At 33.4% G+C, this 15,500-nt stretch overlaps 1 long non-coding RNA gene across 2 annotated transcripts; it reads right to left on the bottom strand.

Annotated features, from left to right (window-relative positions):
- Nucleotides 1-11,005: 11,005 nt before the first annotated feature.
- Nucleotides 11,006-12,111, bottom strand: LOC123012935. 2 transcript variants are annotated; one of them, XR_006413241.1, is made up of 3 exons: nucleotides 11,830-12,111; nucleotides 11,696-11,773; nucleotides 11,006-11,645 (listed from the first exon to the last, which is right to left on the bottom strand). It is a non-coding gene; the product is annotated as an uncharacterized LOC123012935 (long non-coding RNA). The 2 variants fall into 2 exon arrangements; XR_006413242.1 differs by having other exon boundaries at nucleotides 11,701-11,773.
- Nucleotides 12,112-15,500: the final 3,389 nt, after the last annotated feature.

Here is a 15,500-nt window from a genome sequence, read left to right as displayed (position 1 = left end):
TAATACAACAAATTGTCTTGTAAAATAAAAACAAATTTTGTGATTTCGGTATTATGGAATTCGGTATTTCGAAATTTCGGTATTATGCACGCATTCCAAACAACACTACTAACTACGGCGACATCTGTGAGTTGCTGCTTAAACTATTATTTTAGTTTGACCAGTTATAGTCATGACCAATTATAGTGATGAAAGGTTATAGTGATTTCCGTTTTTAGCTTTGCAACGTTTTGGTATATAGTTTTTTTTTTTAAATGAATTATTTTAGTAAAATTCGGTTTTAATTGTGAATTGTTATAAAGCTGAACGTTTTTAATAATGAACGGTTATAGTATTGAATTATTTTAGGTGTGACCCATTTTAGTTTGAAACTTTTTAGTTTTGAACGGTTTTAGGTAAGAAAGTTTTTAGATATACGCGCGTCCCCAAAAATAAGTGGTTACAATTTAAAATTTCAAAGTTTGCGCCAAATTCTCGTAGTTCCAAAAGTTCAGCCATTTTGAAAATAATTTAATTGAACTTAGACCAGCTGATTTGAGTTGTGTACAAAATTTCAAGTTTATATCTGCATTAGAAGTTAAGAAGTTTCTAATATAGGCCTTAAAAGAATCACCTTGTATTTCTGATTAACAACAATTTAACAATCTTGAGGAGTTTTACGTCAAATATTTGTCATGCAAAACCGTATCCGGTTGCAGTGTTACAAATTGTTAACAAAAATACTTTCAAATCTGTTGCCAACCTAAGTAGTCCTAAATGATCACGCTGTAGATTTTAACATGTTGTGTTTTTAAAAATTGACATCAACGGTTATAATATCGGGTGATTCAAAAATGTGTGGCTTAATTTTTACCACGGATATCCCTCTACAAATGAGAATAGGTAATACAGTTATTGACCCATCTCAAAAAATACAAAAATTACAGCTTTCTCAAAATCGGCATAAAAAAATTATTTTAAAATTATTTTTCTTTGTATTTTATGAAATTGACATTAAATGTGACAGCATTGACAGCGATGTGGTTTGTAGTGGATTGTTTACAAGGTAACGCTCAAAATTCATAAATTCCGATTTTGAAATCAATGAAATTTGTAATTTGTGAAATTTTGAGGTTAGAATTTATCTACTGCGCTTTTGGGATTGGTGGTTTTAAGAGTATAATAACTTTCTTATGCAAGCAAAAATTACTTCTTCGGCTGCACTTTTTGGCGATCTATTGCTGCTGGCACTTGACATTTTACAGGTGCGAGTTCTGTCACACCTGTATGTTATTTCAAAATTAATGCTATTTTTTTGTTTATTTATACTTTGCTTAATCCCATCAATTTGTTATATTATTGAAGATGGGACCAATATTGATTTAGTTCACGTTTATATTATTTTACAATTTACATCATGAGAGTCGTTAAACAAGTCTGTGAAGTGTCGTTTCTTGTAATGTTTCTCCACAATACAGGAAACTGCAACACGTGGTTTGTTAAAACTTACGACAGCAAAACCCCAAATCTCCACTTTTGTTGTCCTAATCTGACGAATTGCTCCAGGAATTTACTCGACAAAACTAATGGAGCGAGAGAAGTCATAATGGACTTTTAAACTATTGACGTACGACTAATATTTTATTTCACACTGTCTAGTAAATTAAGTTTTCCGGATCTATTTTGCATCCGGGTAATAAGAGTTCAGTAAATGACACATTACAGTATCAGAACTGGTAAATGTAACTAAGAAAATATTTACCGGATTGTTATTTTTTACACGTACAATAAAACGTCAAATTAATTTTGTTGGCAAATTTTCTTAAAAGAGTATGAAATAAAATTTATCACTATGTATATGTCGTAGTCATTGCGCGTAATGCGTCATTCCGCGGAAAGCCTAGTCTTTGGCCGTACTGCCGGCAAACGCTGTAATCAAATGAATATTCCTTTGTTTGACTGAAATTTTACGTCATTTCAGGGATTGCCTACTTAATTCTCGTCAAAAAAAGTAACCGGTTAAACCACTACATGTTACAGCGTTTGACGAAAGTGTATTTAGTCATTTGCTGAAAAGTCTTGAAATGTTTGATACTTTCTGTAGAAATGTAAATTTTTGGTAGAAGAAAATAAAAGGAAAAAAAAACTAAAACATTTTTATTGTAGCAAAATATTTGTTTCGTTTATTTGGAATAATGTAAACATATAATATTATAAAATCATACGAAAAATGGTAAGTACATGACCTAAACAACAGTTAAAAATGTATTTTTTGCCTTCAGGTAAATTAAACAAAAATAAAAATATATTCTTAAGAAATATCTTTTGCAGCCTAAAATATGTACAACTGAAATAAAGGTGTATTTCGAGGTTAGAAGTCTTTTACCTCCTTCATTACTTCATAATTCCACGGTTTTTTGGCATCATTGTTTTTCAAATAATATTCATTTAATTTGTCATAAAACAAACTCTTATGATACATTTTGAATAACAAAAGTCCAACAATTACTAAATGTTACGGCCCGAAATACTACACAATAAAATTTCAAGCTTTCAGCAAATGACTAAATACACTTTCGTCAAACGCTGTAACATGTAATGTTTTAACCGGTTACTTTGTTTGACGAGAATTAAGTAGGCAATCCCTGAAATGACGTAAAATTTCAGTCAAACAAAGGAATATTCATTTGATTACAGCGTCTGCCGGCACTACGGCCAAAGACTAGGCTTTCCGCGGAATGACGCATTACGCCCAATGACTACGACATATATACGGTTAGTCTTTTACAGTAGAGGAAAGTCTCCTGGTATGACGGTAGTTCTCTATATAGAGCAATCAGATACAGCGCGGTCAAAAAGTCTGTCTATCAAGAAAGCCTAGAAATTCAAAACGTGTATATCATCTAGTATGAAAGAGTATAGGTTACAGTTGCAAAAATTCCAGTCTGCTTGATTCGCAAGAATTTGTACTGTCTAAGATGCGCACTTCTGTGCGATTTTTGCCTACAGAAATGATCTGATATAGTGGGATTAAAAAACTTTTCTATCAAGTAGGCGAACTATCTACCATACTATAGTTGAGGACGTATGTTACCTGGCAGTTTATTTGTTAACTATAGTTCAAAGAATAATTATTTTATAAAAATTAAAATATTGATCTAAGCAAAATAACATCTTAAAATGAGATGTTGCTTATTCTCAGCCCAACTGCTTATTGTTTATATTTTTAGTAAAACTCTGGCTTAACGTTTTAAACAGAAATTATTAAAGGTAAAGCGATTGTAATTGAAACAAAATAGAATTAAATAATATATTACATAACGAGCACGGAAAGTGATAAATAACGGACAAGCGGGAAAGTTGCGCACGAGGCGTTAGCCGAGTGCAGGCAATCCCGCGAGTGCGTTAGACACTTTCCGGCAAGTTTTGCACACTATTTTTCCTACGACCATAAATTTTTTTTTTCTTACGAACATATTTTTTTTTTCATAACGATTTATTTTTTATAATGGATACAAAAATACGTTGAATAACGATTTATTTTTTATAATGGATACAAAAAAAAATACGTTAAATAAAAAAAATACAAAACATTCAAGTGTGAATTGTGCGCTAGATTTCTAACACACAGTATTGTGCGCTAGATTTCTAACACACAGTGCGAAAACAAATCGCACAGGTTTCTGACCTCGTACGATATTGCTAATTTTCGCGCATATGTAATTGTGCGTTATGATCTAGTTTCGTGTATGGTCGTAGGAAAAAATAAATTTTTAATTTTTCTTAGGATTTCGTCTAATGTGGATTAGGGCACTCTAATTCTTTCAACGCTTTATATGGAAGGAAAAGTCATGTTCTTCTAGAGGATGATTTTTTGGACTATATGGTATAATAATTGTATGTTTGAAACTCCTGTAGGTTCAAATGAGTACTTTTCTGTTCTCATTCTGTTTTCTTTTCACAACGTTTCTTCTCTATGAAATAGAGAAATTTATTAGAAGGGTTTAATTTTCTTCGTAATCCTATACTATTGTATGAATTTAACTGAAGTAAAATGAAAGATGATATTTTATGAAATCACTGAAAAAACGAAATTTACAAGTAAAGCTTTGCTCGTCTCTGAGTCAGTAATGAGATTATGAAAAGTCTTGAATGACACACGGTCGATACCAAATAACAGATTCGGTTGATTATAAACCTTGGCTTTGCCTTGGCTTACAAAATTTAACCTGATCTGTTATTTGGTACATATCGGCCACGTTAATAACTAAACACTTTTTGTTTCAAGTAGAAATTAAATATTTGTGACCTATTTTTAAAAAATGGAGTTGTGCCGTTGCCAGTGTGGTAATAAAAAAGTCTCGGAGTATAGTAAACGTTCCAAGTGAGGTATGCTTCCGGTTTAAAATGGGCCTTTGTTAGTTTTAAGTCAGTTGAGTTCAGAAATTGAATTAAAATGTTTCGGGCTGATTTACAGATACTTAATATTTTTACACACAAATTTTAATTTGTAATTAAGAGGAGTAAATGAAAATTCAATTTTAATTAGTTTTAATTGAATACATTGAATAATAAAAAACGAACTAATATGATTAAAATAAATAGGAAGATGTATTCATAAATTAATTATTATTATTTAATTATTCATAAAATTAGTATATTACATAACGAGCACGGAAAGTGATAAATAACGCACAAGCGGGAAAGTTGCACACGAGGCGTTAGCCGAGTGCAGGCAATACCGCGAGTGCGTTAGACACTTTCCTGCAAGTTTTGTACACTATTTTTCCTACGACCATAAATAATTTTTTTCTTACAAACATATTTTTTTCATAACGATTTATTTTTTATAATGAATACAAAAATACGTTGAATAACGATTTATTTTTTATAATGGATACAAAATAAATACGTTAAATGAAAAAATACAAAACATTCGAGTGTGAATTGTGCGTTAGATTTCTAACACACAGTGCGAAAACAAATCGCACAGGTTTTGGACCTCGTACGATATTGCCAATTTTCGCGCATATGTAATTGTGCGTTATGATCTAGTTTCGTATATGGTCGTAGGAAAACAATATTTAGCCCACATCTCACGAACGGTTGGTTTTAGGCATATGGTACTAAAACCCTTTAAAAGGCAGTTAAACAAAGAACCCAAATGAGGTAAAATATACAGGCTGTTCCATTGAAAAAATTAAAGTTGATGTCACTTTCGGTGAAACAGAAAACAGCATTAATTTAGCATTTAGAATTTAGCATTGAACGTTGTTTAACTTGTCCAAAACAGCGTTCCCCTGTACCACGTTCACGTTTAAGTAAATTATTATATCTTCTCTCTTCTTCATTCAGTGGATTTCTATAAGGTGTCATAAGCCTGGGTGTGATACCATAACTTTCATCAGCTATTAATATGCATCTGCCTTCTCTACCATGACTTTTCATAATATTGGAAATATTAGAGTTCCTCCAAATTCTGCTACCATGCGTGGATCCTGGTCACTGTGCATCTATCTAGTAAATATGTCTTCTCCATTGTATGTAAGTTGCACGTTTATGCTAGCATATCCTTTCCGATTTATATTTCATCGCCTTGCAGATTTGGTTTTGCTATGCGAACGTATGTGTAGTCCAAGCCTCCTACTGCACAGGGAAAATTAATTATAACGTTCTTGTCATCAGACAGCTTTTAGTCTTTCTATTTCTTCTGGGGAATTTGGAAATCTTATCTAAATGTGAGCTTTTTCTATAATTTTAGACGTAACAAAAGACACAGTTTTAGACACTGTGCTTTGATCTACGCTGATATCTTCACCAACACCGCTTTGAAAACCCGGATCTGCCATATATCTCAAAAATATTTTTTGTTCAGCATTTAGTGCATCTCCTCTTCTTTCATTAGTTTCTCCAATAAAATATTCACTTAACCATAAAATGTTTTCATTATTAAAACGGTACAATGATTTCATATCTTGAGGTCTTGTTTCAACACGTTTTTTATACCCTTTACGAGCTCGAATGAATAAAAAATTTGCTATTTTGCAAATGTCAATAAACTGAAGTCTGCTTTAAAACTGTCTTCAGTCTTCAGTCTGCGACAGAAATTCGAATGTCAATGTCAATAACGCCTTAAATCATGAACAAATTTGTCCACTGTAAATTAATGGAAACGAAAATTGAGATTCCAAAATATTCTTAGTTCTAATTAGGGGTTGGAACTTGGTTTATTTTTGATAAATATGTTGTAGTTAATAATAATTGTAGTTAATAATAATTGTAGTTAATAAATAAATATTATTTCTTGTAAGAGTTATGAGGGGCGTTTAACTCCTAGTTCAATTTCTGTAAGGAGTTTTTTAATTTGTTTTTCTTCGGAGTCGGAGAAGCGAACAATTACTTGGGATTTCAGTGTCTCATATTTGTTAAAAGCAGGTGGCGAAGAGATGATGTCCGAAATTTGCTGTAGCATTGAGCTTTCGAGAGATGCAACGACGGTGTAAAATTTCGTTTCGTCGGATCGAACTCTACAGATGCAAAATTGAGCTTCTACTTGCCTAAACCATAGAGAGGGATTTATTTGCCAGGAAGGAAACAGTTTGATGCTTCTGAGCTCGTTGGCGGTCACCTCATTCACAGTCAAAGGTTGTTTAATTTCAGTCGCAGTCGAAGATTGTTTATTTTCAGTTTGGTCGTCCACAGTCTTGGATCGTCGTTCGTGGGTATGTCGCATCACCAAATTTAGAGCTCTTTGCTGACTTCGGACGAGTTTTTCACTTTTGGAAAGAAACTGACTTCAACGACCTTTCAAAAATTGTTATTATTTTTTCTATTTGTTTTTACATCTAATTTGATTGAATTAAATTTTAATACAAAATTTCAGAAAGCGCGCGGCACAACACTAACTGTCATGTCGCTACACATGTAAGAAAAGTCGTTCACCGTATCCACCTATGCCCTCGTCAACTTATGTAGTGTATAGTGTATAAACAGTCTAAAAAGGCAGAACATATCAAACAATACCTCGCGGACTAGGCTACCTGAAGCAACATCTGCAAACGCCTGCACCGTATAAAAATTATTGAGCATCGGAAATAGTTTTGTACAAATTACTTAGGCTTTTCAAAACGAGACTGGTTTTAAATAGGTGCTCGCTCCACAAATGATCATAAACAACTGTCACACAGAATTACAAGGAAATCGCTCTGCCCGAAAAAAAAATAGAGTAAGTCACCATTTCACCCGATTCACCATATCACCCTGGTTTACTCTATGATAGAAAATTAAATTTTCTTTCCAAACATAAGCGGTTATCACCAAGAAGTTCGGAGTTGTTCCAAATAGACCGCTCTCGGTAAAAAAATCGACCAAAATCTCGACAAAAATCAAAAAAAGTTAACTTTAAAATTGATCCATATAACGTTTTCATTTCTAGTGATCTTGAAGACTCAAAAAAGTGCACAAACGTTATTGGGTCAAGTTTAAAAACTTACTATTTTTTTGAGTTTAAAAACGCTTTCTAAAATTACCCGCTGAACACGATGCAACAGGTGAAGATGGGACAGTGATAGCGCAGAGCGCCACCTGTCGGTGTGTGGGGAATCCAGACCTCTAAACACCGGGGGCTGGGAATTTGCAAAGCAAATCTCCCAAAAAACGCCCACCGGGAGAGGTAAACCGACATCAGCCAAAACAGCTACTCCTCGGGCAAATACCCCGCCAGGCGCTGAATTACATGACCAATGCCGGCTCCCCCACATCAACTGGACAATTATGCCCAAATCTTGATGTTGTGCCTCTTTTTCACATCAAGATTTGGGCATAATTGTCCAGTTGATGTGGGGGAGCCGGCATTGGTCATGTAATTCAGCGCCTGGCGGGGTATTTGCCCGAGGAGTAGCTGTTTTGGCTGATGTCGGTTTACCTCTCCCGGTGGGCGTTTTTTTGGGAGATTTGCTTTGCAAATTCCCAGCCCCCGGTGTTTAGAGGTCTGGATTCCCCACACACCGACAGGTGGCGCTCTGCGCTATCACTGTCCCATCTTCACCGGCGTAGTCGCTTTAAGACTCCCGAGGCCACATCACACATCGAGCTACACTGCACTGATGAGCCCCAAAAGGGCGAAACCGGTCTGCAGTTTGCTCGATGTATGATGTTGTGCCTCTTTTTCACACGATGCAACAGGTTAAAATACTCTACGATGCATAGTTTTTGCGATATTGAGTAATAAAGTTAAGAATAAGACTAGAAGCATACAAGATCTATAAAGGAAGATGTGGTAAATAATGCAAGATGCAACACAATAATAACACAAATCTAAAATCTGACATAAGGTGTCCAACTTCAGACAATTCAAAATCAAAATTGACGACAAAAAGGAGACTTTAACTTAAAAGATACTTTGTTTTCGCTGCAAATGAGAATCTCAAAAAATTGCACACTTAGGAGTATTGGTCCTTAAATCGAGGCAAATCAATACATAAATGTAAAACAGGACAAGACGATAAAAACCTGCCCTGGCTAAATCAGGACGTTGGTCCCCATAATCTGACAGTCTGCAACCTGCGACTGATCGAGCAAAACTCCACTGACGTCACAGCCATCTTACTAGCTCTTTAGTGTCTCTCACTACAAGCTACGAGGTAACCTTCTTACTTTATAAATCTTGGCATTAAGTACCTTTTATTTTACTTTGTCCTATGACCTTAAGGTATGCGTAAGCACCAATATGATCATAAGGTTAATTCTGAATATTTTTTGCAATAATTAATTAAACCAAACACGGCAAAAATTTTGTATTTTATTAATTTGACTTGCATTGACACCGATAGTTTGACAGAGAAACAGTAAGGTAGCCAACATTATAAGACTAAATTTTTCCTTTTTTTAGTATAATTTTTATAGCACTGTTTTTGTTCAGTACGATACGTAAAACCGTTGCGTACTGGTCTTAGTACAACGCAAAGAAGAAAAAATAACTAGCTATATAGGGCAAATCCTCCCGGATTTGCAAATGTTTTGTGGAAGTAGTCGTTGGGACAGCCGCTCGCTCCTCGTGTAGAACTCATACTATCTAATTTGAAAAATGTGGGGGCTTCGCTCCTCAAGTAGATTTGCTCCGCAAATATCGACATTGTTGTGAGCTTCGTCTCCGAATAGTACTCACACTACCTGATTCGAAATTGTCGGGGACTTCGCCCCCGAGTAGAACTCACAATACCTGATCCGCCAATGTTCGACACTGGTTTTGCATCGTTTTCACCGTACATTTCATGCATTATTTCCGTCATCTCAAATTTGACTTCCTTTTTCGGCCTCCGTCTAAAATTAGTGATTTTCCAATCGTTCAAATCGTCTTGAAAACACCCATTTGCGTGTTTTGGCAAGAAAATAAAAACAGGGTTTTTAAATGAAAGTTTTTGTATTGGTAGCATTGAGTGACACTGAAATGTCAAGTCTGTTCTATAGTTCTCTTTCTGTTACAAATTCTGTCCACTGCCACTTTTCATCCAAGATTCAAGCCTAAAACAGCTTTCCACACAGCCATCAAATCACCTTTTGGAAGTCTGCAAAAACGATTTAAACATAACCTCAAACCATGATGAATGACTAACCGGTGAAAACTGATTCCTTCGGGCCCAAATCTCGTCGTATTTCTACACCATTTCACTGAAAGAGTGAAAATTTTGACCAAAAAATTGACATATGTCAAAAACTATGATAGTTAAGTACTAACAACTAGGTACATTTTACTTAGTTTAAAGAGGAGAATTCAAAAATGCAATAAAAATAAGTGGGTACCATTTAAAATTTCAAAGTTGGCGCCAATTTCTCGTAGTTCCAGAAGTTCAGCCATTTTGAAAATAATTTAGTTGAACTCAGACTGGTTGATTTGGGTTGTGTACAAAATTTCAAATTCCTATCTGCATTAGAAGTTAAAAAGTTTCTAATGTAGGCCTTAAAAGAATCACCTTGTATTTTAAAATGATTTCCAACTATTAATTGGTCTAACTTCTCATTCAAAAATTTTTTATTCTGCAAAGTTTTTGAAGAGTAATTTTTATTTTCATTTTGCTGTGCAGTTCTAATGATACCTAATGTAGGTATCACTTTGAAAATCTGTTAAAACTTTGATGAATTGAAAAATATTGGGGTGTGAATGGTAAAATGAGAGGAGTTAATTCCTTAATGACAATCTTTAAGACTTAAGCTGACCCGGGACCATAGAATATACTCAATATAGAAAATCAAGTAACACACAATTTTCCGGTCGTCAAAATTTCAAGCCTGGCGCCGTCTCTTGTTTGTATGTTGAACTAAAATTGGCGGCAAATTTAAATACTTTATTATTCAATTTTAATTTTCCTGTTACAATTTAAATACAAATAACCAAAATTTTCAATAAAATCAGTTATATGTGTTTAATAATAATATTTTGGTTATGATCAAGACATAAAGAAGCACATACAATGGACTTAAATTGTTTATTTATGCATTTAACAAAATTGTACCACACATTATGATAGCATTCTCTAAAATTACTAAATAAATGGATTTGCTTTTTACATTTTGGACTGGGGGCTCCTGCATTCTTAAAAAATCCTGCCGTTCAAGATAGTTTCCAACAAAATATAACTGAAAGAAGATAGATTAGGACTGTAGAGTAAATGGTTATACTGCTGGGCACTACAGATTTAGATGGTGACCTGTACATTTGCTAATACCGGGTGTCCCAGGCAGGCTTGGATATAGGAAATTAACATGGAAAATTAGTTTTTATTTTTTTCCGGATGTAGGAATAACAGAAATTAAAATCTGACTGATGAAGTTTGTAGTGCTTGAAGACGGCTATCTTATCGATATTTTTGTCAATTCTCCAATAAACTCGAAATTTGAATTTGCCGGGTTAGCGTTACTAAGAAACGAACTATCAAGTCATTGTTGCCAAAGGAGAATTTGTCACAATTTGAGTTGATAGTTCGTTTCTTAGTAACGCTAACCCGGCAAATTCAAATTTCAATTTTTCAAGAGCCGTTTTCGCCAAAATGGAGTTAATTGGAGAATCGACAAAAATGTCGATAAGATAGTCCTTTTCGAGCACCACAAGCTCCATTAACCAGATTTTAATTTCTGTTACTCCTGCAGCCAGAAAAAAATAAAAACTAATTTCCCATGTTAATCTCCTATATCCAAGCCTGCCTGGGACACCCGGTATATGCTCCAGTCGGTTTTTGTGAAAGAACAGTACATCTGACGTGTGGATTTCATACCTTTTCAAGTTTATAGAATCACACAAAACTTTAGAATATTTTGCATAGTTTCCTTTTGATATCATCGTCTCAGGTAGTATAAACCTTAATAGCAAAAGTCCTTCTTTAGCCCAAAAAACTGTTGCGAAGACTTTATCGTGTAAATTTTTTGTTTGAACTTCTTATACTTTATTTTGGAATAAGATTATTGATTATTGTCTCATTATCAATTCCCCCAAATGTTGAGCAAAAATTTCTCGGTACATACCACCAAATTACGGTACAAAGTGTTTTAGCCTGTCCGGACTGACAAAATCTCTGTTTGAACTGCGGTCAAAATCACAGCGGAGGACACATTATTAGAGAGACGTTCAGTCAAAATTTATTTGTTATCTAAAAAATCATTCTTTTCTCATTCTACAACCGTGTTTTTAGAATCAATCAATAAAAATTTCTCAGAGTCTAACCCTACATTGCAAAGCCTTTGTGATATCGTCCAAGTGTGATGACATTAGCTGTAAAAGAGCTTAAAATCCCCCCTAGTTCTAGAAACAGACCACAGTTCAAAAGCGAAAATTTTCCTTTCTAATTATGTTTTTACCTGTTCAAATTTTGACGGCAGTTCAGATGTCCCCAAATTTCTGGACTTTTACCCAGTAGTTTCAAGATTCTCTTGAGGAGCATTGCTGCTGGATATCTTTTAGGAGAGTGTTACCTACTTCAAAACTTGAAAACTTGAAACTTGAATAATTCTACCTTAAAAGTAGATACTAAAAAACGAAACTTAACAAAATTTAAACACACAATGAAAAGAGCATACCACGAACAAAGTATGTAACAAATAATTCGAACTCGAAACTGGGAAATTATTTGAACAATACTAGTGATAGTTGATAGAAAAGTGTTTTTTGATATTTTGCGCCAAATATCCAAAGATTGCTTTATATTCTGTATTTTTTTAAGTAAAAACAAAACATACAACCAAGAGATGGCACTAGTAGTTTCTGTTTACTACTGTTTGTGATAATTTACAGAAATCTGTAAATAAAAGCAAGTGGCGCCGTCTCTTGGTTGTATGTTTTTCATTAACATATTTGCCTATGCCTGCTGATCAACCCTGCCCGGGACTCTTCTCGGACATCTCAATTTTTGTGACCCTTATTAACTCAGGTAAACAGGAATCTACTCGGATCTCCCCGAAATTTTCAAACACGAAGCTGCGTCTTCCAAATCTTCGAAGCTTGATAAAAGTAGGCCAAAACTACTTTTTCGTGATAGTAACCACTTTTTTCTCCTTGCACCAAATTTCAAATTTGTTGTAAGTTGCTTGATACACAGATTTTGCTCTCTCTGTTATAAAAGTATTCATAGAGGCTTCTGCTGCATTTTAGATATCAGAAATCACATCGGAATCACTCATTTTTCCAAATTATATGAACAAACTTTCCGATATTTTTTCGAAAAATTATTGTTTGTAAACAACAACTTGGCAATAAGATCTATTTTGTTTTACTTGCCAACTTTGCAATTCTGTCAATTTGACAATGTCAAAAAAAATCACAATGTCACATTTTCCAATTATTATAAAATTTTTTGGTGATTGTAGAAAAAAAATCATGTATGAAACACGTTACAAGCAAAGAAGTGTTTAAGTACTTCACGTGTTGACCAACACAGTATTCGCCTCGTTGGTCAATTTCACCTCGCGTGCTTAAAAGACTTTCATTTCGCAACTTATTTCATAAATAGCTATTTTTCGGAATCTCTGAAAGCCTAAAATTTTCTTGTTATTTTACAGCTCTGTGTGCGCGAAACTGCACAGTTATAACAGATTTTTTTTTAATATTTCATAATAATGCCTAACTCAGTCATTCAAAAGTAAGTGGGTTTTTTAAACGTGTAATTTTTATCTACTTTACACCCCAACCTACAATATTAAATGTTATTGCATTTAACAGGAATGATGTAATTGGCTTGTTTTCAAACAAACTACCATATTTTGAAAATTTTGCTTACCTAATTTATCGTAACATTCTAATAATTTAAAAACTAACTATACAGAACATAAATATAAGCCCAAGCAATGGTCAAGGGGACAACTTTATTTCAATGACTCTTAAACATCTCTAGAGGTCTGGGACAGGATGACTCGAGTTTAGTCACGCCGACTCCTACATGAAATAATAATTACGTAAGCTTGCCAACGAAGAAGAGCACTTCTCTTTCGCTTGTGCGAGATCATTAATGTTTGTTAAGTAGACATGAGTACTAATCTACCTTTATCTCTGTTTGAATAAATTGTAAATAAAAAATAGTTGATTAACATTGAAAAAATGTTCGAAAAAATCTATCTATAATATTTAGATTTTAATTTGTGTTACTCATGCAGCCGGAAAAAAATAAAATCTAATTTCCCATGTTAATTTCCTATATCCAAACCTGCCTGAGACAGCCTATATAGTTTTTTTTTGAATTATACCATTTAATAGTCACTAATGAACTTTTTGAACTCCTGGGACACTCTGTATAAACCAAAATTTACGTTGTGAAAGAAAATAACTTATTTTATATTATTTGTTTAAGAACTGCTGCTTTGGCTGCAACAATGGCCATTAGTATCGTTACTTGTGTTTCACCGTAAATGATAATCACGAAAACTAATTTATTATTTTAATATTTTATGATCATAAATTTGGAAAAAAATTAAGAAAAAGAAATCAAACCTACTGGAAACCATTTCGTCGGAAGACAATAAATAGAAGAACTTTGATAAAAACTAAATAAAGCAAAAGCTAATCAAATGATGACATTGTCAAAACTATGAAGTGACTTTTCTCTTTCAACTTGAAAATTTAGTGTGTTAAACAAAATTGTTAGCGTTTTCTCCAAAACACTCTTCGCAAAAACGCTTTTTCTTAATTATTATCAGCATGTGATTATATCGTGTGATACATCGTTGTAATCAGGAACAAAAAGACTTTTCAAAAATACAGATATCGAATATGACGTCCATAAGAAAATCCAAAATAACTCTGACATCAAAAACGCTTTGGAAATACGATGACAGATTTAAATTCCTTGTAAAAAAGTGCTTTAAGAACGTTCTAGTTAAAAACGTCTAGGTCTAGTTTTCGCTTGAAAAAATAAAAAGGAAAATTACAAATTTCCGTTTTTTTTCCAATAATTCAAAAACTAAAGAAGACACATTAAATTTTCTTTCAAATAATTGTTTAGCATTTAATTCAGCAACAGTTTCTGTTAGCTCTACTGCTAAAGATGCCAGCGGAATTACAATTAGTAATTGTGGTGGTTGTACGTTTAATTTTAATATGAAAGAATTTGTTGGGATTATGTTAATAATAATGTTTTTTTTTACCACTAGCTGTAAAAGATACCATTATTTAGTTTATCGAGAGGTTGTGAAGTTAATTTTCTTTCCTAGTAGTCAATAATCATTTTCATTATGGACCAAGGGCTATAATGGATTAGAGGTGGGTAAATGCCGATGTTGGATATTTCTAGAATATTATTATTGAAAACTATTACCATTACTTAGAAGTACTAACGGAAGTATTTTGAGAAGGAATTAATGCAAAATCAAATAACAAAGACTTAAATTTCCTCATTAAAACAACTAAAAACCCCAACTCTAATGCTTCTGTCTATATACCAGGTGAATAAAAAGTATGGAACTAAGCGTTTTTTTCGTAAACTAAGCACTTTACGAAAAAAATAATTAGTGTAGCGTGAAGTACAATTAAAATGTGACCATTTATCAAGACTAACATTTTTCGAAATTTCTTTTAGTTTTCGAGTTCTGGAATTTTTTTTTTAATGGCAACGCGCCATGGTAATTTTTTTAATAAAAGATTATGATCTAAAAATGACCTCTAATTAAACAGAATTGTTTTTTAGTCAGTACTTTTTTTTAATAAATTGCTAAAGTTGCGTTCCGAGCCCATCGCGAAGAGCGATGCTCGTGTTTTTGTGCAGGTGCGTTAGGGTGGTTCCGGATGGATCAAAAAATTTAATAACAAATTATTTTCTTCTATTTTTAGTCCATTCGAAACCACTCCAAAGCACCTGCATAGAAATCAGCGCTCTCCCATGATGAAATGCATGAAACAACCACTTCGGTTAAGTTCAGAAAATCTTCGTGATGAGCTCGGAACGCAACTTTAACAATTAATTTTAAAAAAAGTACTGGCTAAAAAACAATTTTATTTAATTAGAGGTTATTTTTAGATGATAATCTTTAATTAAAAAAATTAC

Source organism: Tribolium madens, unplaced genomic scaffold (genome assembly GCF_015345945.1).
Source record: "Tribolium madens isolate multiple individuals breed KSU strain unplaced genomic scaffold, Tmad_KSU_1.1 Scaffold_96;HRSCAF=242;Tcas5.2_LG5, whole genome shotgun sequence".
In the NCBI taxonomy this organism is placed as follows: domain Eukaryota; kingdom Metazoa; phylum Arthropoda; class Insecta; order Coleoptera; family Tenebrionidae; genus Tribolium; species Tribolium madens.
This window is presented reverse-complemented; position numbering and strand designations above follow the sequence as displayed.